Source organism: Cydia pomonella, chromosome 1, assembly GCF_033807575.1.
Source record: "Cydia pomonella isolate Wapato2018A chromosome 1, ilCydPomo1, whole genome shotgun sequence".
In the NCBI taxonomy this organism is placed as follows: Eukaryota; Metazoa; Arthropoda; class Insecta; order Lepidoptera; family Tortricidae; genus Cydia; species Cydia pomonella.
The window spans coordinates 20,529,320-20,546,087 of record NC_084703.1 but is presented as its reverse complement, the minus strand read 5'-3'; the positions used below and the strand labels follow the sequence as shown (position 1 = coordinate 20,546,087).

Genomic DNA, 16,768 nt, shown 5'->3' with positions numbered 1-16,768 from the left:
TTGATTGCATTATACGAAAACGATTATACCCGACTTTTTTAATACTTACTTCAATAACCGACTTGTATTTAGTAAGTAGTAACTAAAATCTCTTAATAAGTAGCGCCGAAACATCGAAAAAACGTCTCACATATTAACAAACACCCATCATAAACCAATCAAACCGTCACCGTATCGTACTATCAAGTTAGCAATCCGTCTCTGTTAATCCCGTGCTGAAATAGAAATGCGAAATAACATGGAAATAACCATTCGTGTTTTTTCGTATCCGATTATATCGAACGACTACCTATACATAATAGATACGACTATGAGTCCGATTATACGAAATTCGTATCGAATTATACGATCTGGCAGCCCTGAATTGGAATCCGATCCGAAACCAATCGTACAATTATAATCCTATACGCCAAATTTGTTAAAATTGTTGTTATTTAAGTAACTTGTGATGGCGTAATAAAAAACAATTTTAATAAATTTGGCGTATATGATCCTAATCGTAGGATTACTTTTAATATGGTTTTGATGATACGATTATTGTTTATATGATATAAAGTCTAATTTCACAAATTTTCGAATGAATGCCTGCAAAAATAGCAATATGATATTTTTTGCCGCTACTGTATTTGAAAAAAAAAAAAACTTTTTTTTAATTATATAACTTTTTGTCCACGCTGAATAGGGTATAGGGTTGTTTCCATCTACAAATCTTAGGGCAGAATTGTATCCCAATAAATTCTTTTGGATTATAAGAACATGTTAAACTACTTTTAGGGGACCTGTAATGAACTAATGACCATATTATTGTAAATCTTGAATTGAAAATATCTTTTGGCACACGTCACGTGACCAAATTCGAAACGTCATTGATGATTCTGATGACGTCACAACTCTCGGATTGACACTGTTGACAGTTAGGCGATAAACAAAAAATGACAAATGTCAGTTGACAGTTCGTATCTTCTACGTGTGTATGTAGTTATGTGTCACACCGTAAACTGTGACGTCACACAATTTTCAAAGAGCGTTTTGGGCGCGAAAGCATCTGTCAAAATATATTTTGTTAATTTAACATATTTAAAGCCGTTTTTAGTATAAAAATTCAATTTTAGGGCAACTTTTAGTTAATATAGAACGTAATACAAGCGTTTCAAAAAATTGGAAACAACCCTATTGGGCCGAATGCGTCGATTTGTTTGATGTTGCCGCCACGCTCCATTTCGTAGGCGAACGTCAACGAACGCTCGTTAGCATTCGCTGAACCATCCAGACCAAATCCAGACTAGCTAGACCAAGTATTATATTCTTTGAGCTAGACCAACAACGAAGGCCTTCGCATTCGCTTGGTCTGTACAAGGCATAAGAGAGCTGCGCCCTCTAGTAAAAATAGACTATAAACCTTAATTTGAAATCTGATTTTTGCGGAAAATTTACCGGTTTTTACATCCCTATCGCCGCGCCATTGTGGTGGTGGTTGGTGTTCATTCAGTTTGTCATTATGCCCTGCTTGTGTGTATTTTGTTAATTTTAAGGGTATTCATGAATATTTTTATTACAAATGTTTTAGTGGAAAATAATAACAGTGACAATAATGCGTGCCGATCCTTTTATACCAGACTAATATACATCTTTGAGTCACCACGGTAAGTTAAAATTAATGGCTGAGGTTATTTGTTGTGACATAGGTAGTTATAACGTATATATCTAATAATTTGTCATCAACGACGATAAAATTAACTTAAATTATAAAGATTATGTGAACTCCAAGTAGTATTTTCAATTGGCTTCTAATTCCATTATATTAATTGAATACGGTCCGGCTATAAACATCGTTTATTGCTTATACAAAATAGCCACAGCAATGTCGTTGATCGTGTATGACAAAGAAACTTGAGATTTTGAATATTATAATTTGTGCCAGGAATACTTTAGATATCTTATTTATATACATGTATTTAGTTTGCAACTATGGAATAATTATTATCTACTTATATGACTTCAGTATCTTTAATATTTTACCCAGTAATTGCATTTTAAATAATTTAAAAGTATGACTAAATTTTTTACATACTAATCATTGTGTTATTTTAAAATTACGACAGTAAAATATAAAATTATAACAGTCTAGATCTATGGAAACCTGTAACAGACAGGTTATACCTAAAATACTACTCCCCCATAGTCTGAAATCACATATTTGGCAATTTTGTTTTCAACGAAATCAGCATTTCCAATTAAGTATTATTATTTATTAAAGAATATAGATTGTATGTTTTTTTTTGCCCCAAAACAATTTGGAATAAAAATTTTACAAATAGAAACTCTTTATCATTACAACAACCTATTATTTAACTGTTCCCCAAATTAAAAAAAATCTGAAAAAAGTTTGGTTACAGGTGAAGTTAAAGTGATGTCACAAAGTTTGTGACTCTTCCCTCCCCCTTGTCACAAACATGTCACATTTTCTTGACTCCCTCCCCCTAAATGTGTGATGTAATTAATGGATGACCCGCTGATTACATGTAAATTAATAAATAACCTGCTTATATTATCATAGTTGATTTGCTTTGCAAATTGATAAGGACCTATAAATCTTTTATTTTTAGTAGTAATAGTTAAACTTAATAGCCAAAAGTACTACAATAAATAAAATATTCTAAAACCATAAACAAACAATAAAAACATTTTTTTCAAATATATATATATATATATATATATGGTCTATGTATGTATGCATGTTTATTTATATGTTTAGATAGTGACTTTTATCTCTGTACTGATTTTCTTTTCCGCACCAATTGTAAGTTTCTGTTTGGCCCAATAGTTGATTGGTAGAGAATGCCTTAAGGCATTAAGTCCGCCATTTGTGCTTTTTTGTATTATGCAATAAAGGTTAAATAAATAAAAATAAACCAAAAATCAAAATCCGACTTGATTACTAAGATTTCTCATCTTTCCATTTAGTTGTGTGATTTCATGACATTGTAGAGATAGGTTGAATATTGTTGGTATTTGGGATGTTTTTCAATGTTTATATTTGGTCTTGTTGCACCACTGTAAATGCTCCTCAAGAACTTATCAAGTACTAATCCATCTGGATATGTTTACCAGTTTTCATTAAAACATATAAAGGGACATGTTCAATCCATAGAATAATTTGATTATTTGGAGTGTTGAAAATTTGTTTATGAATCCCTTGCCTCTTAGCCTGTTTGTTTCTAGGAAATTGCCTGTTATACATTGGTCAAATCTTACAATAAAAAAACAATGCATGATGTAAAGCTGTATTTATTGTATGTTATTAGAAGTCCTTGGAGGAATGTGAAACTAAGTTTTGCAAGAATAAAAGGCGTGCTCCCTGCATAATTTGCGAAAAACTGCAAAAATGTCGGTAATTTTTCAGGTTTTGCAGTTTTATTATAAAACTATGGATTATTGTTCAATACTTGCTGTGCAATGTTGAAAGTAAATTAAATTTGGAACAATTTAAGTCCACTTACTGCGCCGTATGTCAAATAGTTCTTGAGATATGAGGATTTAAAAATAGGGTTTTTTTAATGAAATTTTTCGTTTTGCCTATATATTAAGACAAATATCGGCACAACCACATGCCTTGATAGCCGACATAGACCACCAAGCTCCCATTGGCAAAAGTGACCACACTTGCTTACTGGCAACCATACAAATACAAATTCAAGCAGAAAACCACAACAAAACTAAGACACCCAGATACAATTTTAAAAAGGCTGACTATGAGAAAATCAATGAAAAATTACATACCACCTTACGAGACCTGAAAAATGAGCATTGTGTTGAAACTCAATTTCAATTATTCCGTAGCTATGTTGAAGATGCTGTTCACCTATTTGTTCCCCAACTGAGACCGATTATATCCTGTTCCATGAATAAACCCTGGCTTTCAAAGGATATCCGTAACCTCATAAAGCAAAAGCAAGCCCTATGGAAGAGATATTCACTAACCGGATTAGATACAGCATACAGTGACTACAAGAAAATCAACAACAAACTAACCAACGTATGTAGATCTTCTCGCATTACCTACGAGACAAACTTAGTACAGGCTGGTCCAAAGAAATTCTACTCTTATGTACGACAACAAGTGACATCTAAGGTTAGCGTACCAACGGCACTTCGTAACAATAAAGGGGAAACTGTGACACAAAACACAGAAATCGCAGAAGTGTTTGCAAATCAATTCGCAGGTGTCTTCCAAAAGGAACCACAAGGCGAACTACCTATCTTAGAACCACATCTTAGAATAGACGATCCCATCACTGACATAGACTTTACAGCAGATAAAGTAAGACAATCGATCAAAGAGATGAGAGTGGATTCCTCTTCAGGACCAGACAACATCCCTGTTATATTATTAAAGAACTGTGATGTGGCGGACTCACTAGCTAACATGATGCAACAATCTTACGATTCTGGAATCTTACCAAAACAATGGAAAACTGCAATTGTAACACCAATATTCAAAAAAGGTAATAAACTGGAACCAGCTAACTATAGACCAATCAGCCTAACGAGTGTAGTGTGTAAATTAATGGAAAAGATCGTAGTTAAACACATAAGGAACTTCCTCAACCAGCATAAAGTGATAAGTGACCAGCAGCACGGCTTTTGTCCACGCCGATCTTCAGTCTCCAACCTGCTCTCGTGTCTCTCGTCCTGGACCAAGAGCTACAACGACGGAGAACCTGTAGATATCATTTACCTAGACTACGAGAAAGCATTTGACAAAGTCCCTACAACAAGACTGTTACAAAAATTAGAATTCGTGGGTATACGAGAAAGGCTTCTCAGCTGGGTTGAGGCGTTCCTTCGAGAAAGAACCTTCCGTGTAAGAGTTGGTGATACGCTGTCAAAGCAGCGAGAAATTCACAGCGGTGTGCCTCAAGGATCTGTCCTTGGACCTGTGCTGTATATAATATACACATTTGACCTGCCTCATAATCTCCATTGTAACGTCAGTATCTTTGCCGACGACACGAAGATATTTTCTAACCCTCTACACGACTTCGACCAACTCCAAAAAGATCTAGACGAGATAGCAAAATGGTCAAAGGAATGGCTTATAAGTCTGAATACTGAAAAATGTACAGTGCTACAAGTTGGTAACCGCAATCCACATCTTAGCTACACTCTAAAAGGAACCAAACTTACACCAGTTAAAGTGCAAACGGACTTGGGAGTCAAAATGACTGAAAACCTCAAATGGGAAGAACATCTCACAACCATTACCAAAAGAGCTAAATCCTTGATCTACCTCGCTAGAAAAGCTTTTGGAATCCTAACGCCAGAACTCATGCTTAAGATATATAAGACATATGTTAGACCCATCCTAGAGTATGCTTTTCAAGTCTGGAGTCCTTATTTCGTCAAAGATGTTGAGATGCTTGAGAAAGTGCAACGTAGTTTCACAAAAATACCGAAACAACTAAAAAACATGTCTTATGAAGAAAGACTTAAAGTGCTGAAGCTCACAACATTAAAAGATCGCCGAGAGCGCGGAGACCTGATTGAAACGTTTAAGATTCTGACGGGACACTACGATATAGAGCAGTTCCAAGACCTGTACAAGCGCAATAGTAACACCCGTCTGCGAGGCCACCAATATAAGTTAATATCTGAACTGTCTAAAAACAACCCCCGCAGACATTTTCTCAGCAACAGAGTGGTCAAAGCATGGAACAAACTACCAGAAGATGTGGTCTCAGCACTGAATGTCAATCAGTTTAAGAACAGACTAGACAAATACTTAACCAGCGCAAAGAATACATATTAAGCGAAGATCACTCAGATACAGGCAACTATCAGTTGTTTCAACTGCCTGCCTGATTAATAAATAATAATAATAATAATAAAACCACTTATGGTATGAGTTATATTGCAATAAATAAAGTTGTAGCAAATTTTATTACCTTTCATTTAAGTGCAAGAAAGGGTCAGTAAGTCCTATAGTTCTCTTGTTGTCATAATAAAATTAGATTGCTATAATGGTAAAGGCAACTAATGTAAGTAAATATTCTTTATTGTGCACCATACAGTTAAAAATACACAGAAAATGAAATGCAGTTTTAACTAGCTTTTAAGCTAGGTAAAAACAGGCGTGTTATCGTTAAGAAGTGATCTCTTCCAGACAACCTTTGGGTAGCAGGAAACTAAGAACTTACAACATTGAAGGGGTAGTGCCGATATACATATAATTGAATAAATTGAAGACTCTAAAAATTATATACGAGGGGTGGCTGAAAAGTAATCTACCTGACTATGAAAGAAAAGATGTAGCTGGGTACATGGACCTAGAATACTAAGGACGTAGTTTCTCTAAAACACAAATAGGATGCCATCATCCACCAATTTTCTAGTATTTACGCGTGACACACTCACATTGACAGTAGGGAATGCAAAATAACCGATAACCGAGTATCGGTTTTGCTCTCGGTTAAACTCGAACTCGAAACCGAAAATTGGATAAAAACCGAGTAATCCATAGGGACTTAGCTAAACTGGTTGTTCAATACCTACGCTATGGAATGGCCAATTTAGCTAGAACTACTAACTAAATGGCTCGTACGTACACATTGATGACACTGAAACATTAGAGAAAGACATTTTGTAGTAGTTTATGTGACTGCTACATAATAAAAGACATTCAAACACGAGTGTAGGTTTATGAAATGAACAAAGGGAGTTCCAGAAAAAGATCACACGAGTTCACATTCGCTAATTATGTACAGTTACATACACTAATCTATATAATACATATTATAAGCTCTCTACGATGTATTTAATAACCACATGTTACGGCCGACATTAGGGCATCGTTGCTCTGTCGCGGAACTCGCGGAGGTAGCTATTAAAACTGTTCAAACAAGACAACAAAGTTGGTTTTTGTTTCGAGCTCTAAGTTCTAACTTTGAATCCTGACTAAGCAAATAGTATTATAATAATTGTAAGTGTTATTACCTATGACAATTCTAATTGACCGTTATTAAATACACAAACTAATGCCTTTATCAGATTCGAGCCCGGGCCCTTCTACATAGTAGGTAGGTTCAATATCGACTAGGCTAAAGAACAACAATCATCATTTTTAGTCATAATTATTGACAAATCAAATAGTAGACAAATAATCATAATATTCAATTTCGAGGTATGCTACTATGATACTTTATAATTGAATCAGTAATATCTATTAGTGATAATAGCAATTAAAAGGTTTAACAATCAATTAATTATTTAAAGCAATTGAAAATTCGTGTCGTCTAATGCATATTGTTACTTAACTAAGACCTGGTAAGTGATGGACGAAGCCTCGCTTAGTGGGAATTCTCGTTTCCGCTTTAAGAACTAAAAAGTATCTAACGTACCTATTCAGGTGAAAATATCGGCCGCATAGTTTTTTTATGCGAGGGGCTTTGCCCTCCGAGCCCCTCTCGTAGGGGGCTTCGCTCGTCTATCCCCCTCCCCCAATAGTCGGACTTTGCGTCGTTAAGATTATTGAAATATTTTGTTAGATAGGTTTTTCTCTTACGTCAAATATTTCTTCAATATCATAATATGTGAAACAATTTGCAAATGTTTATGGGAGTTAAAAGGATCCCGCCCGAATCGGGGTATCCCCATCTGTGCCCGCCCCACGTGATCATCGGGCACCGCCATACAAGAGGCGGGCACAGATGGGAATACACCCCCGATTCCAACACCTCCTCCTATACTCCTTTGGCATACTAAGATGGACTCAGACCGAGCTGGACGCCCTGGATCGGAGGGTCCGACTAATGCTCACCACACATCGTATGCTGCACCCACGCTCGTCAGTTATGAGATTGTACATCCCACGGAAGTGTGGAGGTCGAGGCTTCCTAAACGCCAACGATCTCCACAACCGCGAGGTGTGCAATCTCAGGAATTATTTCCTTAACAACGAGTGTGGGATGCATCGGGATGTGGTGGCAGTAGACAGGAACCTCACGCCGCTCTCCTTGGCAAACGAGAACTGGCGCAAACCTGTGGTACTAAGTACTGCGGATCGCAAGGCGGCATGGGAGAGTAAGGTGCTACACGGGTGGTTCTACAAGGCCCTCACGGGACCCGACGTAGACCTGCTCGCGTCGGTGAACTGGTTACGATTCGGGGACCTCTTCGGAGAAACCGAGGGTTTTGCCTGTGCAATTGCGGACGAAGTTATGATGACGAACAACCATCGGAAATATATCCTAAAGGACGGTAAGGTCGACATTTGTCGGGCATGCCGCCGTCCCGGAGAGTCACTCAGGCATATCATTTCCGGTTGTTCTCATCTTGCTAACGGCGAGTACTTGCACAGACATAATCTCGTAGCCAGGATTATTCACCAGCAACTTGCTCTTCTATACGGCCTTGTGGACCGCGAAGTACCGTACTACAAGTACTCACCTGCGCCAGTTCTCGAAAATGGTCATGCCACGCTCTATTGGGATCGATCTATTATTACTGACAGGACTATAGTAGCCAATAAGCCTGACATCGTGATAATAGATCGATCGCAACGCCGGGCCGTGCTCGTCGACATCACCATCCCCCATGATGAGAATCTCGTGAAAGCCGAGAAGGACAAGTCCAGTAAGTACCTAGACTTGGCTCACGAGATAACCGCCATGTGGGATGTTGATTCGACGATCATTATCCCGATAGTCGTTTCAACGAATGGTCTCATAGCGAAGAGTCTCGACCAATACCTTGAGAGACTCTCGCTAGGTGGTTGGATCAAGGGTCAGATGCAGAAGGCGGTGATCTTGGACACGGCGCGGATAGTCCGTCGGTTCCTCTCTCTGCGGCCCTGACCACCGGCAGCTTGGGCCCTGCCCCGCTACTGGCGGCACCCTAGGTTAGGTTTTTTATAATGTGTTTATATATATTTTGTATTGTTTTGTAAGTATTTTTATATTTTACTTTTATATTCATATTATAAATGACCTAGCCTAAGACCAAAAATAAATAAAGGGAATAATAATAATAATTCAGCCTATATACGTCCCACTGCTGGGCACAGGCCTCCTCTCATGCGCGAGAGGGCTCGGGCTATAGTCCCCACGCTAGCCCAATGCGGATTGGGGACTTCACATACACCTTTGAATTTCTTCGCAGATGTATGCAGGTTTCCTCACGATGTTTTCCTTCACCGAAAAGCTAGTGGTAAATATCAAATGATATTTCGTACATAAGTTCCGAAAAACTCATAAACGTATTAAAAAAAAATCTACTTACTAGATCTTGTTCAACATTTGACCACTTTGGACACACATTTTACCACTTTGGAAGTGTCTCTCGCGCAAACTATTCAGTTTAGAAAAAAATGATGTTAGGAACCTAAATATCATTTTTAAAGACCTATCCATAGATACCCCACACGTATGTATGGGTTTGATAAAAAATTTTTTTTTTAAATTTTATGACGTATTAAAAAAAAAACTACTCACTAGATCTCGTTCAAACCAATTTTCGGTGGAAGTTTGCATGGGAATGTATATCATTTTTATTTATTTATATTTATTTAGTAAAAAATGATATTAGAAACCTAAATATCATTTTTGAAGACCTATCCATAGATACCCCACACGTATGAGTTTGAGGATTTTTTTTTTTTAATTTTAAGACGTATTAAAAAAAACTACTTAAGTACTAGATCTCGTTCGAACCAATTTTCGGTGGAAGTTTGCATGGCAATGTATATCATATATTTTTTTTTTTGATTTTTCATTCTGTTATTTTAGAAGTTACGGGGGGGGGGACACTTTTTACCACTTTGGAAGTGTCTCTCGCGCAAACTATTTAGTTTCCGTTTTTTGGCTACGGAACCCTAAAAATCGGTGTAGCAATTGCCGTGGCTCGTGTATGTTTTATTTTGCTTTTGCAAAGCATCTTTTGCAAATCAAAGCAAAAAAACGAAAACGAACAACTTGCAGGAGATTTTGGGTGCAACAGATCTATAAATATCAATCACGATACGGAAATCGGCTCTTTTGGTGGTTAGAAAATGGAGTCAACGCGAATTTTAAACGCATTAAAAATAAAAAGCGGCCAAGTGCGAGACGGACTCGCCCATGAAGGGTTCCGTACCATTTATGACGTATTCAAAAAAATACTTAATAGATCTCGTTCAAACCAGAAGTTTGCATGGTAATGTATATCATATATTTTTTTTTAGATTTTTCATTCTGTTATTTTAGAAGTTACAGGGGGGGGGGGGCACACATTTTTTCACTTTGGAAGTGTCTCTCGCGCAAACTATTCAGTTTAGAAAAAAATGATACCTAAATATCGTTTTTGAAGACCTATCCACAGATACCCCACACGTATGGGTTTGATGAAAAAAAAATCTTTTTTTTTTTAAATAAAAAAAAAACTACTTACTAGATCTCGTTCAAACCAATTTTCGGTGGAAGTTTGCATGGTATTGTATATCATATATTTTTTTTTAGATTTTTCATTCTGTTATTTTAGAAGTTACGGGGGGGGGGGGACACATTTTACCACCTTGGAAGTGTCTCTCGCGCAAACTATTCAGTTTAGAAAAAAAATATATTAGAAACCTCAATATCATTTTTAAAGACCTATCCATAGATACCCCACACGTATGGGTTTGATGAAAAAAGTTTTTTTGAGTTACAGTTCTAAGTATGGGGAACCCCCAGAATGTATTATTTTTTTTTCTATTTTTGTGTGAAAATCCTAATGCGGTTCATAGAATACATCTACTTACCAAGTTTGAACAGTATAGCTCTTATAGTTTTGGAAAAAAGTGGCGGTGACATAATCGGACAGACAGACGGACATGACGAATCTATAAGGGTTCCGTTTTTTGCCATTTGGCTACGGAACCCTAAAAAGGATTGATTCGACTTGTTATGTTCACAATTACACGTAAAACTAAGATGGCAAGACACAAATTGAAGAACGGTGATACTTTCAGGGAGATGGTGCTTCCCAGGCCGCGATATTTAGCGATGGAAGACTCGTACACCAGTCTCCTTCTATTTACAATCAAATTACATACATCCCTCTCTACTTCCCCTATTCGTATAGTTGGGGTCTCTAGCATCCCATATCATGTATTTGCTACGTAAAAGGATATTCAATTGCAACATTGGTCTTTATTCATTTTTTCCAATTTGATGTACGGAACAGAATAACCAAGCGCACCAAACAAACACGTCCCGGCCAGCGCGCGGCAAACGACTAAAACTGAGGCGCCTTTGAGCATGTCGAAAAACCGACCCCGAGCGGCTCAGCCAAGGTCACGCTCGTCCGAGAAAAACGTGCGCTCTGCCTCGGCCGAGGCACGTTTACACTAGGGCTCGCGGTCGTGTCCGGGTTTCGTGTACACGTGTTCGCTACCCGTTTCTTAACTAACTAACTTAACACGTACAAGGTTTTCTGACCCGTTCTACATGTGTAGTCGGGCTCATGTGTAATTAAGATCCGTGTACCCGTGTACACGGCGAAACGGACCTTAAATATATGCGGGTCTAACCTCTCCTTGCCGTGTAGCCGAGATTGATGTCATGTATAGCTTTATAGTATTTTATGCAACAGTTGTATAAGAAGGGTCAAAAAAGGCGAGTGGCGTGAGTTACAATGTGAGCCGGAGCCGAAGGCGTAGGCGAACATTGTAAAGGAATACGCCACGAGAATTTTTTGACCTACTTATACAACGTTGCATACAATATTTTTCCTACGAGTCAACAAAAATAAATCTTAATTTAGGTAAACAAATTACAGCAAAAGTATAATTATAGCCAAGACGCGCGAGCATACCTTGTTACGCGCCCGGCCCGCCCCGGGCCGCGGCCGGCCGGTCGGCGACACCTCCTCGTAACTCATGAGGCCCTGGTACTTGCTACTTGCTAAATTAATTTTTTGGACAGTTTTTTCTCAATTTTGGCCACCGTAGCCTACGGAGACTAACAAGCAACGCTAAGCGGTCTTCTAGTCTATGGGTGTTGCTATATTACGGGTGTCACATGCGTGTTTCTGACTTATGAAGTAATTATTTTTACTATGCAACCAAATGAATATTTTGTAAGTTGGCAGCAATGCACTTAGTTTAAAACTGTATTCGTTTTGGTTTTGTTAGGTTGGTAGCCATTAATCGCAGTAACGTTATAGCTTATAAAAGCACAAGAGCTTTTATGAGGAATAGACAATATAGACTTTTCTTGAAATCTTTTATGTATGTTCTTATATTCGTGTTAATGAATGCATAAATGACAGATAACAGTAGAGGAGTAGGAAAAATAAAATATAGATTCAGGTTCAGGAGCTCCGATTGTTTAACAGTTGTATCGGATTTTCAATGTGATTGATACTGTGTTGTGTTATACCAATTTAACTAAAGTTCTATGAGATTCTTTATAAATCTTAAGCATAGATATTATTAACTGTTTGCTGTCTCTGTCATTAGTAAAATACTTTTTAGTGCCGCGCGGCAACAAAACAAAGGAATAATCCTACCTCAAGGGTTAGTTGTTGTATTTTTTGCAGAAGTGTTGAGCTTATCACAAAGAGATAAGACCAAAAGTGCCAACACATGTTGTCAAAACAACACGTTCTATTCAATGAAACACCTGCATATTGTTTATTATCCATGTCATGTATTTTGTTTTGCACAGGATATGGCCATTTATTTATTTAAACATTTGGGAAACAAACAGGCATAAACAACACACATAGTAAATCAGATTACACATTCACCAGCCAAACAGTTTCCACTAATGAATAATAACAATTATGTTGCTCAGAAATTAACATTAATATTAAAACATGCAAAACTCAAATAACACTAACTGTTGAAAACAATATTCAAAAAATAGGGATGTGCCTTGGAAATGCGGGGCCACAGTAAATTGCCTTTACTATATGCACAATATATGTGAACACGTCAAAATCGGCTCGCTAGAAAAAAATATTGAAGAAAGATCTTTTTTTTTTACCAAAATCTATAACATTTGGGGGGCTGATATTTTGCATAGGTACTTGCTACTAATAATATAAAGCCACATCATCAAAAAAATTACAAGCCAAAACTCGCTGGGAGCAGATTCACTTAGCTTATCCAGGCATGGCCTTTGCTATAACTTTTTCATTGCAATATATCTCGTAGCATGAGCAGTTGTGGCGATATTTGTCTTGAAATATAAGCAAAACGAAAAATTTCATTACAAAGGAAAAATAACCTTTTTCAAAGCTTTATAGCTCAAGTACTATTTTACACAAGGCACTGTAAGCAGGCTAAAATTGTTCCAAATTTAATATTAATTATATACTCAATGTTAAAAAGCCAGGTTTGTCATAAAACCCATAGTCTTATAATAAAACTGCAAACACCGAAAAAAAGTCCGAAATTTTTGTAGTTTTTCGGAAATTACGTAGAGAGCACAACTTTTTTTTGCTTGCATAACATGGTTCCACATTCCTCCAAGGACTTCAAATAACATACAAAAATACAGCTTCACATCACGCATTCTTTTTATTGGAGAATTTTTTTTGTAAGATTTGACCGATGTAATTAAGAGATTATCTTTAGCTGCTAATGTAATGGAAGTATATTCAAATGGTTCATTACAATCTTATACCTTTAAAAGAGCAATTCTTGTATATATATACATTTCTGTGATCTCGGAAACGGCTCTAACGATTTCGCTGGTATTTGGTATATGGGGGTTTTTGGGGGTATACAATCGATCTAGATTAGTCATATGTTTGGGAAAACGCGTGTTTTCGAGTTTTCATGCGTTTTACTTTCGACGCAGAATATGGTCGCTAATTTCGTGTTGCCAGCCACTGTCCGTCTGGTCCAGCGGGTTAAGACGCGGACGGCTAGAAACGAATGTTACGGGTGGTTACGGGTGGTTACGGGTTCGAATCTCGCCCGGTGGCTAACTTTTTTTTTATATGTTCAAGTTTATATATTATTTTTTATTGTTTTAGACAAGTTTAATTTAGTAAAAAAATGTAGTTAAGATCATCACTTATACATCACCATATTACAATAAATAGTTATAACCGAGCAAAGCTCGGTCGCCCAGGTACTAATACTTATGAACTGAATAATTTGGACTAATATTCGTTTCGGTAAGATCCATATTCGGCCCATCTCTAGTTTCAAGTATTTGGGGTTACATAGCATTCAGATAAAAACAATACAGGATAAAAATCAATATGTAAGTACAGTCAGATGCAGAGAGAGGTGACCCGCCCTGTGTACAATCAGTCTATGAAGGGGGGCTCACCTTTCTCTGCAGCTGAATGTACATTCGAAGGACATAGTTATGTTAACAGTTTCTTATACTATATTTATTCTGGGTAAGACTAGTTTATTTGATCACTTGAGATTTAATAGGACAGAGTATGCCTACATATAAAAAATAGTTTATAAACGTCTAAAAAACATAATTCTCTTAAAAGAATACTTGTATACAGATTGTATACAGAGTACATTCCTTGACATCATACTATTTCTTTATGTTCTCATCTATTTTTGATCGTCCTTATTTACCGTATTATGTCACATGACAAATTGTATAATTTATAATCTTTAGTAAAATAAAATGCCAACTCCAGAAAATAATTTAAAATCTATGGACTTAATCAGCAATTCAATTTCACCAAGTGATGATTTCTAAGATTCATGAGTTGCTATAAAAATATTATATGTTCCTGAACTGATCCAGTAATCGTTGAAAAATCAGGGAATAAATGAAAAATCGCCCATCTAGGTTTCCATACAAATTTAACTTATTTTTTTTACAAATTTATAGTTTTCACATTTTTCTCTGTACTTCTAATATAAGACAATATTACTTGCCATACTTCATAGTTCTAGGTCTATGGACAGTACCCTATACATTTTGATTTCCTTGAGAATGTCGAAATATGTATGTTTTTTATGGCCATACCTCTTTTTAGGGTTCCGTAGCCAAATGGCAAAAAACGGAACCCTTATAGATTCGTCATTTCCGTCTGTCTGTCCGATTATGTCACCGCCACTTTTTTCCGAAACTATAAGAGCTATACTGTTCAAACTTGGTAAGTAGATGTATTCTATGAACCGCATTAGGATTTTTACACAAAAATAGAAAAAAAAACCAATACATTCTGGGGGTTCCCCATACTTAGAACTGTAACTCAAAAAAACTTTTCTCATCAAACCCATACGTGTGGGGTATCTATGGATAGGTCTTCAAAAATGATATTGAGGTTTCTAATATCATTTTTTTCTAAAATGAATAGTTTGCGCGAGAGACACTTCCAAAGTGGTAAAATGTGTCCCCCCCCCCGTAACTTCTAAAATAACAGAATGAAAAATCTAAAAAAAATATATGATATACATTGCCATGTAAACTTCCACCGAAAATTGGTTTGAACGAGATCAAGTAGTTTTTTTTAATACGTCATGAAATTAAAAAAAATTTTTTTTTTCATCATACCCATACGTGTGGGGTATCTATGGATAGGTCTTCAAAAATGATATTAAGGTTTCTAATATCATTTTTTTCTAAACTGAATAGTTTGCGCGAGAGAACCTTCCAAAGTGAAAAAAAGTGTGTCCCCCCCCCTGTAACTTCTAAAATAACAGAATGAAAAATCTAAAAAAAATATATGATATACATTACCGAAAATTGGTTTGAACGAGATCTAGTGAGTAGTTTTTTTTTAATACGTCATAAAATTTAAAAAATAAATTTTTCATCAAACATATACGTGTGGGGTATCTATGGATAGGTCTTCAAAAATGATATTTAGGTTCCTAATATCATTTTTTTCTAAACTGAATAGTTTGCGCGAGAGACACTTCCAAAGTGGTAAAATGTGTGTCCAAAGTGGTAAAATGTTGAACAAGATCTAGTAAGTAGATTTTTTTTAATACGTCTTAAATTGTCCGGAACCCTTCATGCGCGAGTCCGACTCGCACTTGGCCGCTTTTTATTTTACTTAACTTAGAAGTTTGATTTTTTCACAGCTTGAAGAGACTGTAGACCTAAGTATATGGTTTTAATTTCAACTCGATACCTCCATGCGTTTCCGAGATAAAGGGCCTTGACAGATAGACGGACAATAAAGTAATCCTATAAGTGATTCGGTTTTTTCCTTTTGAGGTATGGAACCTTAAAAATAAAGATCCCTATGAATTGAAAATTGAAGTTGATAAATTAGAGAATACATATATGACATTGTAATACTAGATACTAAATATTAAAAAAAAAAGCTGAATTAATTTCTAATACGAAAATATTATTCAATCAATGATTTCCTGAACGACATAGATAATTAATATTAATAATAATATATTTTTTAATGAACTGTTTCTCACATTTCAACTGTAATATCTTTTTCATATATATTAGATTTTTGATTTTATGTAAATTTAATATCGTATGACATCTCACAATTTATTGAATTTATTAATTAGATTTCTGATTATGTTTTTGCAAGTTTGGTTGTGATATTTGTAAGAATATTATTCATATCATAGTATGCATGCAGCATGTTATTTATAGGTATGATATTGAATTTGTACATCCGCATTTGTGGATAAAACGTAGTGATCGAAATGTATTTAATCGTACCACCTATATACACCCATGTTGAACAAATAAAATTCTGATTCTGATATATACTAATATATATTTACAATATATCAACGAGTATATATACTTGGGCCAGTTAGTCTTTTTCAGCGACATGCAAGACAAGGAAG

General features: G+C 36.1%; 1 protein-coding gene across 5 annotated transcripts in view; it reads left to right on the top strand.

Moving 5' to 3' along the window:
* The first annotated feature begins 1,283 nt into the window (after window positions 1–1,283).
* The window catches only part of LOC133526768 (kalirin), a 228,163-nt gene continuing 212,678 nt past the window's right edge, over window positions 1,284–16,768 (top strand). For 2 of the 5 annotated variants that reach the window (XM_061863515.1, XM_061863524.1), the window contains exon 1: window positions 1,285–1,643. The gene's annotated coding sequence lies outside the window, so the exon portion shown is untranslated. Of the gene's footprint in view, window positions 1,644–16,768 lie in introns of all 5 variants that reach the window. The other 3 variants (XR_009800775.1, XM_061863531.1, XM_061863506.1) reach the window with 2 other exon arrangements.